Below are 21201 nucleotides of genomic sequence, written 5' to 3'. Positions count from 1 at the left end.
AGAATGGCCTTACTGAAGATCTCAGTGACTTTCAACATGTCACCGTCATAGGATTCCACCTTTCCAACAAGTCAGTTTGTCAAATTCCTGCCCTGCTAGAGCTATCCCGGTCAACTGTAAGTGCTATCAATATAAAGTGGAAACGTCTAGGAGAAACAAGGAGCTCAGCCGCGAGGTGGTAGGCCTCACAAGCTCACAGAACGGGACCACTAAGTGCTGAAGCGCATAGCGCGTAAATATCGTATGTCCTCGGGTGCAACTATCACTACCAAGTTCAGCACAAGAACTGTTTGTCAAGAGCTTCATGAAATGGGTTTCCATGGCCGAGCAGCATCACATAAACCGTGTGCAATGCCAAGCGTCGGCTGAAGTGGTGTAAAGCTCGCCTCTATTGGACTCTGGAGCAGTGGAAACACATTCTCTGGAGAGATTAATCACGCTTCACCATCTGGCAGTCCTACAGATTAATCTGGATTTGGCAGATGCCAGGACAAAAACTACCTGCCCGAATGCATAGTGCCAACTGTAAAGTTTGGTGGAGGAGGAATAATGGTCTGGGGCTGTTTTTAAGGTTTAGGCTCCTTAGTTCCAGTGAAGGGAAATCTTAACGCTACAGCATAGAATGACATTCTAGACGATTCTGTGCTTCCAACTTTGTGACAGTTTGAGGAAGGCCCTTTCCTGTTCCAGCATGACAATGCGCCCATGCACAAAGCGAGGTCCATACAGAAATTATTTGTCAAGATCGATGTGGAAGAACTCGGCTGGCCTGCACAGAGCCCTGACTTCCACCCCATCGAACACCTTTGGGATGAATTGGAACACCGACTGCTGGCCAGGCCTAATCGCCCAACATCAGTGCCCGACCTCACTAATGCTCTTTTGGCTGAATGTGGTGGAAAGCCTTCCCAGAAGAGTGCAAAGGGGGGACCAACTCCATATTAATGCCCATGATTTTGGAATGAGATGTTCGACGAGCAGATGTCCACATACTTTTAGTCATGTAATGTATGTTGCCGTGTTTGCGGAGATCGCATTCAAGGTAAACGCTGCTTATTTAGGTTCAACCTGAAATTACCTCTAAATGTCAATCGCGCTATAGCGCGGTTTCTGATGAAATCCCGGCCAAAATGTAGCTAAATAAACAGTATAAGTTACGTCAAACATCCGGTGTGTATTTGATTAGACATGCAGCGTGTCCCATTTGATTGTTGTAGTTTGATATGTAAATCTGATTGCCTATTGGCCCCGGATCTGTTTGTGCTCTTGCCAATAGCAATGCTCATTGTCAAGTCATTGTTTGGCATGACAATGAATGACAAGGAGTTGGCATGATAGAACAAACAGACTGCAGTGGCACTCCTGCAACTTCGCAGAAACGTTTTTCTGTCTGAACTCATTCCCCCTGTCAAGTCCTTCTTTGGAGTTGGCGTGACTCTGCGAGAAACTTGCTTGTGCTAAATGGTGGCGTGTCGCGGGGTGCCCGGGGGCCAGGGGCCAGCCGGAGGACAGGTGGCAGGCTAATCATGTGGAAAATGAGGAGTTGGAAGAAGAGTGAGAGGGAGGGGACCGGCCTGCACTCTCAGGACCAGGTCTGCCTGGAGCGGAACCACCACAGTGGCCCTCCTGCCTGCCGGTTCAGCCCCCTTGCCCCTTCATCACCCTGTTGCCATCCATAATGTCCCCAGTCCACCAAGGCCTGTTTTTCTGGTTACTGTTACTGTTGTTCCTGGTTACAGAAAAACAAAGGAAGGCAGTCTGAAGGTTGAAAAATAGTATTCCCCCTGCTTGAGGAGGACCCAGTTTGATCAAAATGTGTTCCTGCCATCATGGTAGACATGGTGTTTCTTCTTTGAAACTGTGAAAGTACCTGTATTTTATTGTTTAGTAAACACTATTTGCGAACTAGGAATCAAACAGGGCACCTTACATGACCTATACTTTCCCTTTAGTTCACAGGAAGAAAAGAGCTTGACTAAGTATTTTATAGTGTGAAAAGGGTTCCCGTAAGTCAGCCCAAGCCTTTGTAGTGGTGTTTTGCACAGAGAGTACTTTGTGCTGGCAGAACTAGACTAGACTACCGCTGTATGCTTCAGTCGTCTTGACCACAGGGCCAAAATGGTGGTTGTGTCTAAAATTATAACATATTCCCTATGTAGCTCATTACTTTTCACCAGAGTCCAGGGCACTACATAGGGAATAGGGTGCCATTTCAGACGCACCCAATGTTTCTCTCCTGTGGTTGCTTATCTTGGAGAAAATGAGAATGGCTACAGGGAGGGAAACCAGGTCAATAAGGCAGCATCTTTCATAAAGCCATATTGCTGTATGTGCTTGCATAACGTCCTGTGGGGAGGTATTGATTAACTATACACCATGAAAGGGGAGGGATAATCGCTGCCTTCAAATAGCTCTTTAAGTGGCTGTCAAAGTGAGGCCGATCACAGGAGCAAACTGTAGCCTTGTCTTGATCATCAGATTGCGTGGTGTGTTGGTGTGGTTTGAGAGAAGCATTCTAAGCTCAGCTCTCTTTTACCTCTATTCACCTCTGTCCTTGTTGTGCCTCTTCATTATCATCATCATCATCATCATCCATCATCATCATCAATTTGAGGAACATCATGACCATCGTAATTATCCTTCATCATTTTGGTCAATATCATCATCATCGTTATCATCATCATAAATAACAACTAGGCTACCCTCTCTGACCTTTCCTGAACTGAGCTACAGCAATATTGTAGCTATAGTCCCTGTCATCTGAAATGACTTGCACTCCTGGAGTGGGACCCACAGACATTTCTGAATAAATCATTGGTGAACGACAGCCAGCAGCCTCTAATTGTTTGTTTTGGAAGGTAATCACATTATTTTGGGAGGAAAAACAGAAGAGAAAAGCTCTGAAACAAATAATCCAAAAAAGTCTTCTCCATCATGCATAATTCATGAGAGGCATCAGAAGAGCAGCTGGCATTACTCCTAAAATAACAAGGAGCTATTAGAGATGGAAATACTCAAGTTCATTCTGGTGTTCTTTTCACTAAACCAGTTTGGAATAACTCGGTCAAACTAGGAATTTTCACTATCAACTTTTTGAGATTCTCGATTTTTCAGGACTCTACCCATGGACCCTTGCTTATGATACAGGAATGTTCTGTATCACTTTGTATTGTCTTATCTATCATTTGCAATGAAATGTAGTACTTTGTCATTTATGGTAATTGTCTAGTCCTAATGAATTAAAGTACATGAGGTATTCTCCTGTAGTGTTTCTTAGTTTACTTATCATGAAACCTTCCTAATCCTCTCAACAAGTCAACTAAATTATAAGTAGGCACTACCTCACATTTACATATTACACATTTCTTAATTATTTATTCACAGTGAATATCTTTTGAGACAAAAGACACAGAGAGATTATGAAATCGGAGAGAAGACAAGTTATACAACTCACCAGAAGGGAAATCAACTTTCTCTGCCCTGGCCATATGCTACCACGGTGACGTTCCATGACATCGATCTCTCTGTTGACATATACCAGCAGCCTGAGTTTGTGGGGCTTAGGCTGGTCGTCTGTAGGTCCATCTGGGCCACAACTGTCTGTCTATCTGCTGGCCTCTGTAAAAACAGGGACAGAGGGAAGCAAAATAGATTTTTCTCTGTCAAGTTTGATTGGCATCAATGCAACACATGAGAATTGAGAAGCAGATAGGATAAGATCATCTTTGGTACCAGGTTGGGTACCCAATTGTGCTGAATTAATGCATTTCTTTTCACCAGGTAACACAATAGTATGTCAGATTAAATCTAAGCACTGAAACTTGATGATGTACCAACTTCAGGACCATGTCATACTCATTTCAGAACCGTATGGCAACCTGGCAACGTGTATTGTTTATTTTATGCCGGGTCCATTCAGGTTCCATATGTTCCCTGGGTCAGTCTCCTTTTAACATTAAGTCTGATTTAGGTGACTGGTTCTGCTAGAGTGATTGTCAAAAGTGACAGCACACATTCAGCAGACTGTCAAGTGACACGCATTAAAAGGGATTCAGGATTAGTTGGGCTCCAATGGACCTTTTCTTCACCCTGGATTTACTTTGCATAGACCATGCTTGAATATTCTCCTGATAAGGATAGCCTGATATGTGGGCCTGTGTCCCAAATGGCACCCTATCCCCTATACTGCACAAGTTTTGACCAGAGCCCTATAGGGTATGGCCTGTAGGCAATAGGGTGCTATTTGGGTGCAGTTGAGGTTCCACCACCTTTATTCTACTGTATATCATATGTATCAATGTATCAATGTATGTGTCATTTTTTATCTGTGTATCATGGCCTTTACAATGGTAGACACAAATACTGAATTTAATAGATGTCTGTACAAAAATTACAATGTCAAGGCAACCACCGTTGTCAGTTATCATTTGTCTCTATTTTTACAGTTTGCTAGCTACCATACCGTTGCCCCATTAGCCACAATGAGCACAACAATGCATCAATTCAATCTGGCCACTTTGTCAGTAATGGTGGGACACAGAAGGGCATATATCCATTCTATCTATTGTGTTTCTACGGCATGGACAGCGATAGGTGCCAGAGTGGGGTGTGCAGCTGTATTCTAAGCAGCCTCGGACTGCTGCTAGAGACAGAGTTGTAGGCAAGAAGGAACAGAGGAAGAGAGGGGAGTGAGAGAAGAAGAAAAAAATAAGCCTTTTGTCCCTGACCCTCCATTAATCTGAAGAACGTAAGGAAGAGCCAAGGGGATTGAATGTGTTACTCCAAAAGCTTTTTTCTTCTTGCTGTTCAGACTGCAAATTAAAAGATGGGGGGGAGTGAAAAAAGTGTTAATTGCTTGCCAATCGATAATTCTATAATTACTTTGTGACAAATGGTTCCCTTGCAGTGTCGGGGTGGGTTAACCCAAGCTGGATATTTTTTCTTTTTTAAATATACTTAAATTATACTTCATTAATATATTTTAATACTGAACAAAAATATAAAAGCAACATGCAACAATTTCAAAGATTTTACTGAGTTACAGTTCATATAAGGAATCAGTCAATATAAATAAATTCATTAGGCCCTAATCTATGGATTTCACATGACTAGGCAGGGGTGCAGCCATGTGTGGGCCTGGGAGGGCATAGGCCTACCCACTTGGGAGCCAGGCTCACCCACTGGGAAGCCAGGGCCCAGCCAATCAGAATGCGTTTTTCTCAGATCTGTGGCATCGTGCTGTGTTACAAAACTGCACTTTTTAGAGTGGCTCTTTATTGTCCCCAGCACAAGGTGCACCTGTGTAATAATCATGCTGTCTAATTAGCTTCTTGATATGCCACATCTGTCAGGTGTATGGATTATCTTGGCAAATAAGAAATGCTCACTAACAAGGATGTAAACAAATGTGTATAATTATTAAAAAGCTTTTTGTGTGTATGTAGGATTTCTGGGATCTTTTATTTCAGCTCATGAAACATGTGACCAACACTTTACACGTTGCGTAAATATTTTTGTTCAGTACATATTGAAATATATTTGTGATACATATACTTAAGTATATTTAAAATTATCTAATTTGTATCCGTTTTAAATACATTTAATGCATTTAATGTCAATTTTATTTGTATTTTATTAGCATTTAAGTATATTAAATACATATAAAATTAGCTCAATTAGAACCATTTTTTTGTTCTAAAGTATGTTCTAATTATATTAGATAAAGAGCAAACAAATAGACTTTGAATACACCTTAAGTACATTTTATGTATATTTCTCATAAATTAGAAGTATACTAAAATGGTATTTGAATTATAATTCCTGTATTTTCTTTACAAATAAAGTTTATTTATAATGTGTTTCAAGTATACTTTCACAAATACTCAATAACTAGATTAGCTATTGTAATTAGCCATGTAAAGGTTAACTTGATTGACCAAGGCATCTTCTCAGCCAATGTTAACACGCTATTTACAAAGCAGTTGCGGCTGGAGCAACAATTTACAAGTAACCTTTTTTATAATTTTGCACCAGTGGTATTTCACACTTTAGTTGTTCACATTACGGTGATGAATCAACATAAAAACACATTTTATGTGTAATATGTAATGTGTAATTAAAAGTACAACATTATTCAGTTGGATAATGAACATCAAAACATTTGACGAAGCAAAATACGAAGAACAACATTATATTATCAATCAAAACTTTAGCTGCAGATGCTGGGTAATATGCTATTTATTTAAATGCGTTTTTGAAAGTATACTTTAAATATATTTTGTGGACAAAGAGTTAAATATACTTTTTTGAAAGTAAGTACATAAGTGTATTTTCTTGAGGTATGAAAAAGTATACTCTCAGGAAGCATGCTACTCAGCGGTGCATGTTCCCTTATACCGAACAAACAATCATTAGCAACTTTCTCTGCACTCTTCTGAGCAGGAATTCAGGAAATACTTCAGAACTCATTACTGGCACTAACACTTATCGTGTAATTGATCACTCACAAGTAGAGTGGCATATAAAATAGATATTTGCTTAAACTTAAAAACAACTCCAAGTGTATTTTGAATGAATATACTAAATTACAATGAAAGCTTAGGAAATTGAAGTACAATTGAAATGAGTTTGTTTAATTGCAATGATAGTGAACATATAGTATACTTAAAAAAGGAAAAACAATTCATTAAAAGTACACTTTTAATAAGTATATTGAAGGTTGATGATAGTATATGTATAGTATACTATAAGACTGAAAAAACATTGAATATAAAGTATACCACAGGAGGTTGGTGGCACCATAATTGTGGAGGACGGGCTCGTGGTAATGCCTGGAGGGGTATTGTTGGAATGGTATCAAATAAATTAAACACATGGTTCCCATGTGTTTGATGCGATTCCATTTGCTCTGTTCCAGCCATTATTATGAGCCATCCTCCCCTCCGCAGCCTCCACTGAAGTACACTGTTATTAAGTGTGTTGAAGTGTAATGATAGTATATTTATAGTATACTTCAGGTATACTAGAAAATAATATCTCACATTTGAAGTATATTATTTGAATTTGTAGTATATTTAAGTAAACTTAATATACTTGTAATATATTAAAATAGGAGTGGGTGGGGATGGTTGAAGCGATTGGCTGCGATCCGAAAAGGAAATATTTGCTTTTGGGCCTACAAGCGTGGCCACCCAGGCATTGTAACAGGGAAATGGTGTCAGGTTTAAACAAGAAGCACAGCCCTCTAAGGAACCTTTTAAGGCTCAGAGGAGAATGAGGGGAGAGCTGGTTATGTAGAAAGACTCCAATGTTAGATCAGAGTGTAGATCATTGTTTTAAAACACACACATGCACACACACATACACATACACACAATGTAAGTTGTAACAAAGACATATAAGGAGTCTGTCAAAATCATTAAATTATAACTTATACAGCTATTTAAGTCCTGCTTCCAACGACCAAAATGCAACAGTACCATGTATTTTCTCCCTGATAGTTAATTGATGAATTAATGCTACTGATTGGCCAGCACAGTGTGTGTTAGATTAGAAGTGGTAAATGTACCCCATTATCTTTTGAGTGACACAGTAAAGCTTTATCTCTATAACATATCAGGGCCCAATAAGTACTGGGTGTACTTGGCAAGACAGAACAACCCTCTACCACTTTGAAATGGTGCATTTTGATGAAAGCAGCGTTTCCCAAACTCGGTCCTGGGGACCCAAAGGGGTGCACGTTTTTGTTTTTCCCCCTGGCGCTACACAGTTGATTCAAATAAAGAACTCATCATCAAGCCTTGATTATTTGAATCAGCTGTGTAATGTTAGGGGGAACTAAACATGCACCCCTTGGGGTCCTCAGGACCGAGTTTGGGAAACGCTGGATTAAAGTAATCAATAAAACAATACCCACAGTGTGAATTAACAACAAACGTTAGTGCACATTAATCAAACATGCTATCTCGCTGTACTTGTTGGAACAATGTTGGGTCAGACACTTTAGATTAAGTAGCTCCAATACAGTCTAGTCTCATTGAATTTGCATTTCAGATAACAGTTGTGTAACCTCTACGGAATCGGGTATTTAATCACAAGTCTGTGGTTATTGTGTCATTACGTTATTCATTACATCGAGTTACATTAGAACTTATAGGTACACAAAGGTTCCTGAACCCAGGGCCTATTCCAGAACTAAAGCCCTTTTGATGGAGAATGTCCATTGAGCAACTGGCCCATAGATTATGTTAAAGTAAAGTGTTCTGCAAACCTTTAATCTTCATCTGGAAACTTGTGGTTGACAGTTTACATGTAGTAGTGTCCCTGGAGTAAGACAGCTAGTCAGCTAGCAATCCTTTGGCCCTTCAGTGACATCAAACACAGGAGGGAGGCTTTCTTCTTAAAGAAATCATCATCAACAACAGCTACAACAATCTGCCAAGACTGCTACTATTGTGTTTTCTCAATGTAGGCAAAGAACTTTCTTTTTTAGATTGATATTGTAGATTCACAATTGATGTTTGTCAGATCTAGTTTTATCTCGGCCAGAGATTGAAGTGATGTTAGTTATTTATTTCTCTATCCAGAGCGATTCCAAACACTTTGGGGGTTTGGGCCTGACAGCATGGAGGCGTCCAGAGGCCTCTGCAGGTCACAGCACCCGACGCCCCCTAGATACCAACGCCAGGGAGAGAGTCAAAGAAGCAAGCCTGAGATTGATGGTCCGCACTCACTCAAGTCAAATCACCTGTCAACCCGCCGTCGACATTGAATCCATTTTGTTTCACGCAGCCATTAACCTTGAAACACCTGGATTCCTTTCCAGCCCTCCCTATGGGCTGGCCCTCGACCTTTGTCTACTTTAGCCGCCTGCCGCCAACCTGTAAACGTATTTGTTTGTTTTTGCATTGTGTTTTCCTTTCAAAAGCCCACTTTAAACCAAGCAATATTTCTCAGTTGCTCCAAGTTATCAGCACTGAGTGCTTTCAGAAAACACAAATATAACACAGAACCCTTTTCTACAGAGAAAGAAAACAAAGAACCACAGTGAACAACAAAACAACAGCAGCAAATCCAAATATGTGATCCCTATTTGGGCATATTGATCCAGGCGTTTTGGACAGGCACTTCAGACGGCCCCTCCTGGGGTCCTGTTGTGTTTTAGATGCTTGTTGTTTGTGAGCTTCATGTTTAAGTATCAGAGGAGGTCTAATGAAGTGTGGTGGGAGGGGAGGCAGCATCAGAGACACAATAAAAAAGCAGAGGTGCGGACCGCTGAACCCAACACAGACAGACAGGGAGGGACTTTCTGCCTGTTAGCTGTAGCCCAATTTGGAATACAGCCACTATATTCCCATCACTAATAACACTCTTGTTCGAAAGCTCTCTCGCTGAACTATTTGCTTTGATGTAAAGAGAAAACACTGCCTGAGAAAAGCACTGTGATGACAGGGTGTGAGAGTAACTAATATGTACAGGACAGATTATCATCCTTTTGTAGTCTTCAACGCCCATGAAAAGCAATGAGTAACACTTTTAAGTACATTCTTAGAAGTAAAGGAGCCTGGAAGAACCTTTGGGGGTTTAAAAAATTGCCACACAGGGGGAACCTTTCAAGTTCAATAGGTTCCTTGAGGAACCCCTCTGAACCCTTGTATTAAGGTTCAAACCGGAACCTTTATGTGATGGGAGGGGTTCAATTTTAAACATTTTTAATAATATATCGTAGAGGTGGCAGCCTATCAGAAGATTGGAAGCGTGGCTTTGAGAAAGATATTTTGGGCCACCCATTACAGTAAATGTCATTCTTGTTCATCATGTTAAGTTTGTAGACAGAACATGTCACATTTCCTTGAATATTTATGCATATTACATATTCTAATATAATATAAGTCATGTTTACTTTGCTGATTACGTATAGTTAAAAATTGGCAAACATTCCAACTTTGGGATTTGCTTAGGCTTTTAAAGAACTCATACACATCTGTACGACTCATTGAAGCTACAAAACTATCGGTGTGCAATCTAAATGTGATGACAATACAACGGAACATTTAAAGACTCAATTCAATACAACAGAACATTCAAGACTCAATCATGGACACTCTTACTGACAGTTGTGGCTGCTTCTTGTGATGTATTGTTGTCTCTACCTTCTTGCCCTTTTGTACTGTTGTCTGTGCCCAAACATGTTTGTACGTTTTGTTCTGCTACCATGTTGTGCTACTGCCATGTTGTGTTGCTACCATGTTGTTGTCATGTTGTGTTGCTACCATGCTTTGTTGACATGTGTTGCTGCCATGCTATGCTGTTGTCTTAGGTCTCTCTTTATGTAGTGTCGTGCTGTCTCTCTTGTCGTGATATGTGCTTTGTCCAATATTTCATGTTTAATCCCAGCCCCTGTCCCCGCAGGAGGCCTTTTGTCTTTTTGTAGGCCGTCATTGTAAATAAAAATTTGTTCATTACTGACTTGCCTAGTTAAATAAAGGTTAAATAAAAATTAAAAATAACAGATTAACAGGAATGATATTTACTCCCACAGGAGTCCTAAAAATATATTTCTGAAAGCCATGACCCTACCAAACTACACCTCCAGTCCAGGGTTCCTCACCACTAATTCAAAGAGTGTAGGGACCTAGTGCACAACTGAGCAAAAGGACAAGTACATTAGAGTGCCTAGTTGAGAAACAGACGCCTCACAAGTCCTCAACTGGCAGCTTCATTAAATGGTACCCGCAAACACCAGTCTCAACGTCAACAGTGAAGAGGCAACTCCGGAATGCTGGCCTTCTAGGCAGAGTTCCTCTGTCCAGTGTCTGTGTTCTTTTGCCCATCTTAATCTTCTCTATTTATTGGCCAATCTGAGATATGGCTTTTTCTTTGCAACTCTGCCTAGAAGGCCAGCACCCCGGAGTCACCTCTTCACTGTTGACGTTGAGACTGGTGTTTTGCGAGTACTATTTAATAAAGCTGCCTGTTGAGGACTTGTGAGGCGTCTGTTTCTCAAACTAGACACTCTAATGTACTTTTCCTCTTGCTCAGTTGTGCACCGGGGCCTCCCACTCCTCTTTCTATTCTGGTTAGAGCCAGTTTGCGCTGTTCTGTGACGGGAGTAGTACACAGCATTGTACAAGCTCTTCAGTTTCTTATTTCTCGCATGGAATAGCCTTCATTTCTCAGAACAAGAATAAACTGGCGAGTTTCCCGAAAAAAAATTTTTTAATTGTTTCTGGCCATTTTGCTCCTGTAATTTAATCCACAAATGATGATGCTCCAGATACTCAACTAGTCTAAAGAAAGCCATTTGTATTGCTTCTTTATTCAGAACAACAGTTTTCAGCTGTGCTAACATAATTGCAAAAGGGTTTTCTAATGATCAATTTGCCTTTTAAAATGATAAACTTGGATTAGCTAACACAACAAGCCATTGGAACACAGGAGTGAAGACAAAAACGCACCACAAAAACCCATGTCACACCCTGGCCTGAACAAATAAATGAAGACAAACATAATATACTACGACCAAGGCGTGACAGAACCCCGAGGTGCGGACTCCCGGACGCACATCAAAACAATAGGGAGGGTCCGGGTGGGCGTCTGTCCATGGTGGCGGCTCCGGCGCGGGACGTGGACCCCACTCTATCAATGTCTTAGTTCCTCCCCCTCGCGTCCTAGGATAGTCTACCCACGCCGCCGACCATGGCCTAGTAGTCCTCACCCAGAACCCCACTGGACTGAGGGGCAGCTCGGGACTGAGGGGCAGCTCGGGACTGAGGCAGCTCGGGACTGAGGAGTAGCTCGGGACTGAGGGGAAGCTCGGCACTGAGGGGAAGCTCGGCACTGAGGGGAAGCTCGGCACTGAGGGGAAGCTCGGCACTGAGGGGAAGCCCGGCACTGAGAGGAAGCCCAGCACTGAGAGGAAGCTCAGCACTGAGAGGAAGCTCAGGCAAGTAGTTGGATCCTGCAGATCCTGGCTGGCTGGCGGATCTAGAAGAGTCTGGTTGACTGGCAGATCTGGAAGAGTCTGGCTGACTGGCAGATCTGGAAGAGTCTGGTTGACTGGCAGATCTGGAAGAGTCTGGTTGACTGGCAGATCTGGAAGAGTCTGGCTGACTGGCAGATCTGGAAGAGTCTGGCTGACTGGCAGATCCTGGCAGACTGACTGATCTGGCTGCTCCATGTAGACTGGCAGCTCTGACTGCTCCATGCAGACTGACAGCTCTGGCTGCTCCATGCAGACTGACAGTTCTGGCTGCTCCATGCAGACTGACATCTCTGGCTACTCCTTGCAGACTGACAGCTCTGGCTGCTCCATGCAGACTGACATCTCTGGCTGCTCCATGCACACTGGCAGCCCTGGCTGCACCATGCAGACTGACAGCTCTGGCTGCTCCATGCAGACTGACAGCTCTGGCTGCTCCATGCAGACTGACATCTCTGGCTGCTCCATGCAGACTGACAGCTCTGGCTGCTCCATGCAGGCTGACAGCTCTGGCTGCTCCATGCAGACTGACAGCTCAGGCTGCTCCATGCAGGCTGGTAGCTCAGGCTTCTCCATGCAGGCTGGCAGCTCAGGCTGCTCCATGCAGGCTGGCAGCTCAGGCTGCTCCATGCAGGCTGGCAGCTCAGGCTGCTCCATGCAGGCTGGCAGCTCTGGCTGCGCTGAACAGGCGGGAGACTCCAGCAGCGCTGTAGAGGAGGAAGGCTCTGGCTGCGCTGAACAGGCGGGAGACTCCGGCAGCGCAGGAGAGGAGGAAGGCTCTGGCTGCGCTGAACAGGCGGGAGGCTCCGGCAGCACTAAACAGGCGGGAGACTCCGACAGCACTGGAGAGGAGAGAGGCTCTGGCAGCGCTGAACAGGCGAGGCGCACTGAAGGCCTGGTGCGTGGTGCTGGCACTGGTGGTACTGGGCCGAGGACACGCACAGGAAGCCTGGTGCGGGGAGCTGCCACCAGAGGACTGGTGTGTGAAGGTGGCACAGGATGGACCGGACCGTGAAGGCGTACTGGAGGGCCTGAGAGCAGGACTGGCACAGTACGTGCAAGGCTAGAGAGGTGCACAGGAGGCCTGGTGCGTGAGGCTGGCACAATCTTCACCAGCCGACTAACACGCACCTCAGGACGAGTATGGAGCGCTGACCCAGGTCCCATCAAATCCCCGACACGCTCCGTCGGGCGAATATCTTGCATACTACGCCAAATCAACTGCTCTCTCTCTTCACTCGCCTCCAATTCTATTAACACCTCCTCGAGTGTCTCCTCATCTCCCATCCGTGCACTCCTCCATTCTGTCCAATAATTCCTCGACCCTCTCAGACTCAGCCCTCAGCTTCGCCAATAGCTCTGATAACATCCCTGGCTCCTTACGGTAAACAGGGGGAGTTGGCTCAGGTCTGACTCCTGACTCTGCCACACTCTCCCTGAGCCCCCAGAATACATTTTTGGGGCTGACTCTCGGGCTTCCTTCCGCGCCGCCGTGCTTGTCTCTCCAACTCCATTCTCCTATAACCCTCTTCGCACTGCTCCAGCGAATCCCAGGTGGGCTCTGGCACTCTCCCTGGGTCGACCGCCCACCTGTCTATTTCCTCCCAAGTAGTGTAGTCCCGATATTGTTGCTCCTGCTTCCGCTGTTGCTTCTCCTCATACCAGCGCCTCTCAGCTCTCGCCGCCTCCAGTTCTTCTTTGGGGCGGCGATATTCTCCAGGCTGATCCCAGGGTCCTTCTCCGAACAATTCATCCTCCCATGTCCATTCCTCTCTTTGTTGCTTCTGCTGTCGCTGCCTGCCACCACGCTGCTTGGTCCTGGTGTGGTGGGTGATTCTGTAACGGCATTCGTCTGTTGAAAGAGGAGCGGACCAAAATGCAGCGTGGTGGTTACTCATGTTCTTTAATGAAAATGAACAAACGAACAATACAAAACAACAAACGTAACGTGAAAACCTATACAGCCTATCTTGTGACAACTAACACAGAGACAGGAACAATCACCCACAAACACACAGTGAAACCCAGGCTACCTAAATATGGTTCCCAATCAGAGACAACGAGAATCACCTGACTCTGATTGAGAACCGCCTCAGGCAGCTAGACTATGCTAGACACCCCACAAAACCCCAAGACAAAAACGCACCAAAAAAACGCATGTCACACCCTGGCCTGAACAAATAAATGAAGACAAACATAATATACTACGACCAAGGCGTGACAGTCCTGTACCTGTATTGTTGGTGGACCAGTAAATAAAATGGACATTTTTGCTCTCCTGCGCCTGACTCCACACCCACCTCTCCTAGGGAGATATTACAGTGTATTGGCTCTGTACCGGTACAACTTGTATATAGTCTCCTTATTGTTATTTAATTCTGTTACTATTTCCTTTTTAGCTAATTTTTCTCACTTTTTATCTCTGCATTGTTGGGAAAGATAAGCATTTCACAGTAAAATCTTCACCTGTTGTATTTGGCGACTGTGACAATACAATACAATACAATTTTTTTATTTAACTTCTTGATGCACCCATCCCGTTACCGGGATAATTTTCGTCAACATCCGCTGAATTGCAGAGCGCCAAATTCCAATTAAATTACTACAAATATTTAATTTTCATGAAATCACAAGTGCAATATAGCAAAACACAGCATAGCTTTGTTGTTAACTTCTTTTGGCTGGGGGGCAGTATTGAGTAGCTTGGATGAATAAGTTGCCCAAACTAAACGGCCTGCTCCTCAGTCTCAGTTGCTAATACATGCATATTATTATTAGTATTGGATAGAAAACACTCAAAAGTTTCCAAAACTGTCAAAATATTGTCTGTGAGTTTAACAGAACTGATATTGCAGGCGAAACCCTGAGGAAAATCAAACCAGGAAGTGACTTCTATTTTGAAAACTCCATGTTCCATAGCCTGCCTTTGTTCCATTTAAAGGGATATCAACCAGATTCCTTTTCCTATCGCTTCCTCAAGGTGTCAACAGTCTTTATACATAGTTTCAGGCTTTTATTTTGAAAAATGAGCGAGAAAGATAATATCGCGTCATTGTATTGCCGGGTGCCAGCAGCGTTTTGTATGCTTAACAGAGTTTGGGCAGCCATTGCCTTTCCCTCTCCGACTGAAAAAGACAGTTGCGGTTTATATATTATCGATTATATATTTTAAAAACAACCTGAGGATTGATTATAAAAAACGTTTGACATGTTTCTGTGGACATTACGGATACTATTTGGAATTTGTCTGCGTCGTCGTGACCGCTCGAGCCTGTGGATTTCTGAACATAACGCGCCAAACAAACGGAGGTATTTGGATATAAAAATAATCTTTATGGAACAAAAGGAACATTTATTGTGTAACTGGGAGTCTCATGAGTGAAAACATCCGAAGATCATTAAAGGTAAACGATTAATTTGATTGCTTTTCTGATTTTCGTGACCAAGCTACTTGATGCTAGGTGTACATAATGTTTTGTTGAGCGATCGATAAACTTACACAAACGCTTGGATTGCTTTAGCTGTAAAGCATATTTTCAAAATCTGACACGACAGGTGGATTAACAAAAGGCTAAACTGTGTTTTGCTATATTGCACTTGTGATTTCATAAATATAAATATTTTTAGTAATATTATTTGAATGTGGCGCTATGCAATTCAGCGGTTGTTGATGACATTTATCCCGTTAAAGGGATGGCAGCCATAAGAAGTTCATCCACCTGGTGTGTCAGATTTCAAGAAAGCTTTTCGGCGAAAGCATACCAAGCGTTTATGTAAGGACATCTCTCTCAGCAGACAAAACATTACAAACAGCTAGCAGCCAAGGAGTTTGGTCACGAAAGTCAGAAAAGCAATAAAATGAATAGCTTACCTTTGATGATCTTCGGATGTTTGCACTCATGAGACTCCCAGTTACACAATAAATGTTCCTTTTGTTCCCTAAAGATTCTTTTTATATCCAAAATACCTCCATTTGGTTGGCGCATTATGTTCAGAAATCCACAGGCTCGAGCGGTCACGCCCGGGATGACGAAAATGCCAAATAGTATCCGTAAAGTTTGTAGAAACATGTTATTAACCAGGTAAGCTAGGTGAGATGTGCTTTTCAGTAGTGGCGTAAGATGGCCGGATGGAGGATGACAAAGTTAACAATGTTGTTTCTGTATCTGTAGCTTATAGCTCTCTATTTTTTGTTAAACATTTACATACAGGATTTACATTTCTGAAGTGCTGAATTGGAGTCTGTTGGCCACAGCGCCACTAAGATAATCAAGAGCTGAAGTAAGCCTTTCTCACAATCCACAATCCCTTATTCCCCTTATTATTAGCCTGTTCAACCGCTCTTTCGTATCGTCTGAGATCCCCAAAGATTGGAAAACTGTTTTCAAAGGGGGAGACACTCTAGACCCAAACTGTTACAGACCTATATCTATCCTACCCTGCCTTTCTAAGGTCCTCGAAAGCCAAGTTAACAAACAGATCACCAACCATTTCGAATCTCACTGTACCTTCTCCGCTATGCAATCTGATTTCCGAGCTAGTCATGGGTGCACCTCAGCCACGCTCAAGGACCTAAGTTATATAATAATCGCCTTCGATAAAAGACAATACTGTATAGCCGTATTCATTGACCTGGCCAAGGCTTTCGACTCTGTCAATCACCACATTCTTATCGGCAGACTTGATAGCCTTGGTTTCTCAAATAACTGCCTTGCCTGGTTCACCAACTACTTCTCAGACAGAGTTCAGTTTATCAAATCGGAGGGCTGTTGTCCGGACCTATGGCAGTCTCTATGGGGGTGCCACAGCGTTCAATTCTCGGGCTGACTCTTTTCTCTGTATACATCAATGATGTCGCTCTTGCTGCTGGTGAATCTCTGATCCACCTCTACGCAGACGACACCATTCTGTATACGTCTGGCCTTTCTTTGGACACTGTGTTATCAAACCTCCAAACGAGCTTCAATGCCATACAACTCTCCTTCTGTGGTCTCCAACTGCTCTTAAATGCAAGTAAAACTAGATGCATGCTCTTCAACCGATTGCCGCCCGCGCCCGCCCGTCCAGCATCACTACTCTGGACGGTTCTGACTTAGAATATGTGGACAACTAGAAATACCTAGGTGTCTGGTTAGACTGTAAACTCTCCTTCCAGACTCACACTAAGCATCTCCAATCCCAAATTAAATCTAGAATCAGCTTCCTATTTTGCAACAAAGTCTCCTTCACTCACTCTTCCGAACATACCCTCGTAAAACGGACTATCCTATCGATCTCTGACTTCGGCGATGTCATTTATAAAATAGCCTCCAACACTCTACACAGCAAACTGGATGCAGTCTATCACAGTGCCATCTGTTTTATCACCAAAGCCCCAAATACCACCCACCACTGTGACCTGTACGCTCTCGTCACCAGACCCACTGGCTCCAGGTCATCTATAAATCATTGCTAGGTAAAGCTCCTCCTTATCTCAGCTCACTGGTCACCATAACAACACAATAGCACGCACTCCAGCAGGTATATCTCACTGGTTATCCCCAAAGCCCACACCTCCTTTGGCCGCCTTTCCTTCCAGTTCTCTGCTGCCAATGACTGGAATGAATTGCAAAAATCACTGTTGGAGACTTGTATCTCCCTCACTAACTTTAAGCATAAGCTATCTGAGCAGCTTACCAATCTATGCAGCTGTCCACAGACCACCTGTAAATAGCCCATCCAACTACCTACCTCATCCCCATATTGTTTTTATTTACTTTTTTTGCTCTTTTGCACACCAGTATTTCTACTTGTACATCATCATCTGCACATCTATCACTCCAGTGTTAATTTGCTCAATTGTAATTACTTCGCTAGTATGGCCTATTTATTGCCTTACCTCCTTATGCCATTTGCACACACTGTATATATATTTTTTCTATTGTGTTATTGACTGTACTTTTGTTTGTCCCATGTGTAACTCTGTGTTGTTGTTTTTTGTCGCACTGCTTTACTTAATCTTGGCCAGGTCACAGTTATAAATGAGAACTTGTTCTCAACTGTTTTACCTGGTTAAATAAATTAACCTGATGACGGGTTAGGGTTCCCATTTGGGAACGATCCCTTCCGACGTTAACTGGGACGTGGCGCATGGAACGCAAAAATATTCTTAGAAATATTTAACCTCCACACATTAACAAGTCCAATAGCTCAAATGAAAGATAAACACCTTGTTCATCTAGCCAGCAAGTCAGATTTCTAAAATGTTTTACGGTGAAAACATAGCACATATTTATGTCAAACCACCACCAAAGACACAGCTAATTTGAATAGCCACGTTGAACAAAATATGCAATCAACAACCGCAGGATTAAAAGAAAAATAATTCACTAACCTTTTGAAAATCTTCATCAGATGACAGTAATAGGACATGTTACACAGTACATTTATGTTTTTTTCAATAATATGCAATTTATATCCATAAATCTCTGTTTACAATGACGCCATGTTCAAAAAATGCTACTCAAATGTCCGGAGAAATGATGATATCTGCCGGAGCTAACGTCAGATAACAAGCAATACACATCATAAACTTTGACTAAATATACATGTTCTACATATAGTTAGAAAGATACACTTCTTCTTAATGCAACCGCTGTGTTACATTTATTTTTAACGTTACAGAATTAGTTCACTAGGCTATAATATGAGACAGCGCTCAGAAATTAGCATTATGTCTCCTCTATCTCGGAGTCCACAGAAACCCATAATTAACACATAAATATTCCCTTACCTTTGATGTTCTTCGATCAGAAGACGTGGAAGGAGTTATACTTACCAAAAACTGCGTTTGGTTTTCAAGTCTGTGTCTTTAGGTTATCAAACACGACAAATTCCGGTCGAAATGCAGCCAAAATTCTAGTGGATGCGCATCAAAACTTCAAAATTACATATTATATGTCGACTAAACTGGTCAAACTAAGTGCAGAATCGAGCTTTAGCATGTTCTAAACATGCAAAACAATCCTTAGCGTGAACAGACAAACCTACATCATTTGGTGAATCTTGGAACAAAGAGAGCTCCGGACCCGACGCGCGCATGAAAGTACACGTATTTTCGCGTGACCCGGAGGTTTCAGCCCGCCAAAACTCGAGGGAGCGCGTGATTCTCACAATGACAGGCCCCACTGAAAGGGGACATCGCGCTGAAGAGATAGGAACTGTTCCCAGATCTGTAGCTGGTTGGGAAGGGTGGGGGCGATGACGTCAAAGTTGTCCCAACTTTTCTGTTGCCAAGAGAGAGTTTGGGAGAATGGCTGCCCTGAGAGTTCTGCTTTACATACAGACATAATTTGAACGGTTTTAGAAGCTTTAGAGTGTTTTCTATTCAATAATAATTATTATATGCATATATTAGCAATTTTTGACAGATTTCTTTTCTGTTTACTATGGGCACGCAATTCCTCCAAAGGGGGCAGTAGTCAGCCCTATCTTTAACAGGTTTTAAAGGTGAAAATAAAAAAAATAAAAAATAGTGTGGTCCACAGCTTATCATGAGCTACTCTACCTCAGTCAAGCAAAACCTTGAGACTTCATTAGATTTTGTGCACCAGGTGTTGTTTACAAACATACATAGACTGCCACCACTTACCTTACCAGAGGCCGCTGTTCTATCCTGCCGAAAAAGCTTAAAACCGTAACCGTATTTTATTCACGTCATCGTCCAGCCACGACTTGGTGAAACATTAGATATTACAGTTTTTAATGTCCCATTGGTAGGATATATTGTGATCATAGTCTGCCTATTTTGTTTTCCATTGATTGTACGTTGGCTAAGAGGACCGATGGTATTGCCTGGCACCCAGACCTCTCCTCTCTTTCTCCTGCGAATGACAGAGATAAGGACCTTGTCGGGCGTCGGAAGTAAATCCTTCCCGTCTGACTCGTTAAAGAAAAAGTATTCCTCCAGTATGGGGTGAGTAATCGCTTTCCTGATTTCTAGAAGTACTTTTCGGTCATAAGACCTGGTGGCAGAAACATTATGTACAAAATAAGTTACAAATAACACAAAAAACACACACAATAGCAAAATTGGCTAGGGGATCGTAAAATGACAGCCATCTCCTCCGGCCACTAGGAGCGTGTCACGTTCTGACCATCGTTCGTATGTGTTTTCCTTGTTTTAGTGTTGGTCAGGACGTGAGCTGGGTGGGCATTCTATGTTGTGTGTCTGGTTTGTCTATTTCTATGTTTGGCCTGATATGGTTCTCAATCAGAGGCAGGTGTTAGTCATTGTCTCTGATTGGGAACCATATTTAGGTAGCCTGTTTTGTGTTGGGTTTTGTGGGTGATTGTTCCTGTCTCTGTGTTTGCACCAGATAGGGCTGTTTAGGTTTTCGCAAGTTTATTGTTTTTGTTAGTTTATTCATGTATAGTGTCTTTATAAATTAAACATGAATAACCACCACGCTGCATTTTGGTCCGCCTCTCTTTCACCAGAAGAAAACCGTTATAGAGCGCCGCTTCTGGATGAGCCTGTACTTGTTTGCTTATGGCCCTATACAGCTCGTTTAGTGCAGTGTTAATGCCAGCATCATTTTGTGGTGGGAAATAGACACTTGTTGAAAAGATGAAAAAATGTGTCATAACCCTTGTTTTGTCACTGTAAAGTGTGCCGGTATAGTCAGTCTTCTGATTCAGAGGTAAACAAAACACAGACCCTGCTCAACTCCCACCTCAAAAAACAAGATGAAAAAATGTGTCATAACCCTTGTTTTGTCACTGTAAAGTGTGCCGGTATAGTCAGTCTTCTGATTCAGAGGTAAACAAAACACAGACCCTGCTCAACTCCCACCTCAAAAAACAAGGACATTAAAGGAATAAAAACAGAACAAGTGTAGACAGCTACAAAAAATATAGATGAAAACTCTCTTGGTAAATTAAGGTATTCATAGTGTCAAGGATATATCTTTAGACACAATGGCATTTCCTTAACAACTCTTGTTTTTTTCAAAGACATCCAACTTGCTGGAGGGCTTTCCTCATGATTGGGGATGAGATGAATGAAATCACTGTGATCAGCATGGTCCATTTACACTTCAGTCATGTAAAAACTGCATTAATGCTAGATTAAAATATGAATTGTGTTCCAATTGTGCTCAAATTATCACAGAATTCCCATTAAGTGCATTGGGTGATTCAAAACCGTGCTTCTCCCTCATGAAAGATGACAGCGGCAAGCC

General features: G+C 42.5%; 1 long non-coding RNA gene across 1 annotated transcript; it reads right to left on the bottom strand.

Annotated features, from left to right (window-relative positions):
- Positions 1-20587: 20587 nt before the first annotated feature.
- On the bottom strand, positions 20588-20859 carry LOC112223230. The gene is made up of 2 exons (XR_002949265.1): positions 20814-20859; positions 20588-20694 (listed from the first exon to the last, which is right to left on the bottom strand). It is a non-coding gene; the product is annotated as an uncharacterized LOC112223230 (long non-coding RNA).
- Positions 20860-21201: the final 342 nt, after the last annotated feature.

This window comes from Oncorhynchus tshawytscha, linkage group LG02, assembly GCF_018296145.1.
Source record: "Oncorhynchus tshawytscha isolate Ot180627B linkage group LG02, Otsh_v2.0, whole genome shotgun sequence".
NCBI classification, from domain to species: Eukaryota; Metazoa; Chordata; class Actinopteri; order Salmoniformes; family Salmonidae; genus Oncorhynchus; species Oncorhynchus tshawytscha.
This window is presented reverse-complemented; position numbering and strand designations above follow the sequence as displayed.